At 43.4% G+C, this 1,993-nt stretch overlaps 1 pseudogene; it reads right to left on the reverse strand.

Annotated features, from left to right (window-relative positions):
- Positions 1–442: 442 nt before the first annotated feature.
- LOC102499370 (SWI/SNF-related matrix-associated actin-dependent regulator of chromatin subfamily E member 1 pseudogene) lies at positions 443–1,692 on the reverse strand (annotated as a pseudogene).
- Positions 1,693–1,993: the final 301 nt, after the last annotated feature.

A 1,993-nucleotide genomic window follows, 5' to 3' on the forward strand; every position in this document is an offset into this window, starting at 1 on the left:
GTCTAACAGAGAAAAGAAATCTGTTTTAAAAAAGCCTCAGTTCTCATAGGAGGTTCTTCTAAAAGTCAAGGTGAGTTTTCCATCATAAATTTAGAGTTTGGGGCACAATATTTGGGGCATTTGAAAAGTCATGAATAACTAAAATTAACATGTCAACGATGTCAATTTAGTTTTGCTAATTCGGAGACCCCCAAATTGGCAGCTATCATCCAAAAAGTGTCAGCTGGTGAAATACATACTTTTAAAGTTATAGCAGCTACCTAATCCGGGTAAGACATAACAATTATAATGTATTAATTAAAGTAACCGAATTGACATGATAAAATACATTTTAATAAATGAAACTATGATGTTTTTACTCTACAGGAGCTACTTTTTTAAACCAAAACACACTTTTTTTGTGTTTAAAAAAGTATTTAGAACACATAAAACAAGGCAACATTTATTCTTTTTTCTCATCTTCCAGTATGGGGTCTGTCGGCTCCTCCACTGTTGCACTGTTGCTCTCGCAGCCAGTGTTACTATCACTGGCTTTCTCCTCTGCCAGGCTGTCGACCCCTTCCTGCCCACTCTCCTTGTCCTTAGGAGTAGACATGCCTTCTTCCCCATCCTGTGGGCTCTCTGTTGTCTCGTCAAGGTGTGTCTCCTCTGTCTCCATTGGCAGGCTCTGGTCGTCCTTCATCTCCTTGGCTTTGTTCGCCTCCTGCTCTTCCTCAGGACCGAGGCTCCTCTGACTCTGCTCTGCTTGCTCTGCCGCCTCCTTCTCCTCCTCCTGCCTTCTGCGGGCCTGTTCCTCTGCCTGTGCAATCTCAGCAGCGATTTTCTCCATGTCCACTTCTACCTTCAGACCACACGACCTTTTAAGTTCATGGTAAAATGAATCTGTGCTTCCCAGGAATTTCCTCTTCTTTTCCTGGTGTTGCTCTTGTTTGAAGAAGTTCAGCGTCTAGTTTTCGCTGATGAACCATTAAAGACTAGACTTGCCGTTTGAGGACCTGCATTCTAGTTGTGACGCCTGACTGGACGTCTGGCCCCACACTCTCACTAAGGTAATCTCACTGATGAGGCGGTGGTTCCTCTGAGAAGCCGGTGGTGGTTCCTCTGGAAGCCGGCGGTGGCTGTGTGCTTCATGGAAAAGCCATGGTGAGAATCATCTGGATCTTCAGCAGGCTGGATACTCACGTAAGGTTCTCCTTTCTCCATGTGAGACTGTCTCTGTTGACTTTCTTCCTCTAAAGCAGTTTCTGCATGACTTTTTGCATTTATGTAAACAAGGTAGGCAGGGGAGTTGTGATAGGCCTTCATAGATTCATTGTATTCTATCTTTTCCGCTTTGTATTTGTTTAAATATTCTTGTTTCTCTTAATCAGAGAGATCTTGCCACATGCCACCAATAATCTTGCCGAACTCCCACAATTTCAGGTCAGGGGTGGAAATATCTACTTGGTCCCAGACCTTTCTGCTGTACCTCATGTAGGGACTCAGTGGCTAATCTGGTGGCTTTGGGGGTTTTGGAATCGTGATACCAGAGGACGCAGTGGCCTGGCTGTTGGTGCCCGGGTTCCCTCCCAGCCTGTAGCCAATCTAGGCGAGATGACTGTATGGACTGCATCCCACAAACCCTGGTGTGCTGGGCATTTGTGTTGCAGGAACTCGGGTGGGAGGTGGGCCATAAGATGGTCTTTTTGACATTTTGGAAGATTAAGTTCTCTGTTCCTTAAGAATGAATCTGAGACACGGCAGGCAGTGAAATCCTATTCTATAAGGAACTTTTTTTTTGGTGTTAGTACCTTAAAAAATGAAAAGTATTAAACATAACAGAAGATTTTAAAATTGAATGTGATGTGGATATCTCAGGTTTTCTGGTTTACAGAGAACAAGATGAAGTGAGAGCTATAACCACACATATAAAATGCAACATTCAGAGCCAGTTTTGTTTAACCTTGTATGAAATCTACCTCAATTGCTATAGAAAGTTAGGAATGGCCTGTAA

The sequence above is a fragment of the Tupaia chinensis genome, unplaced genomic scaffold (assembly GCF_000334495.1).
Source record: "Tupaia chinensis unplaced genomic scaffold, TupChi_1.0 Scaffold149168_1, whole genome shotgun sequence".
Classification (NCBI taxonomy): Eukaryota; Metazoa; Chordata; class Mammalia; order Scandentia; family Tupaiidae; genus Tupaia; species Tupaia belangeri.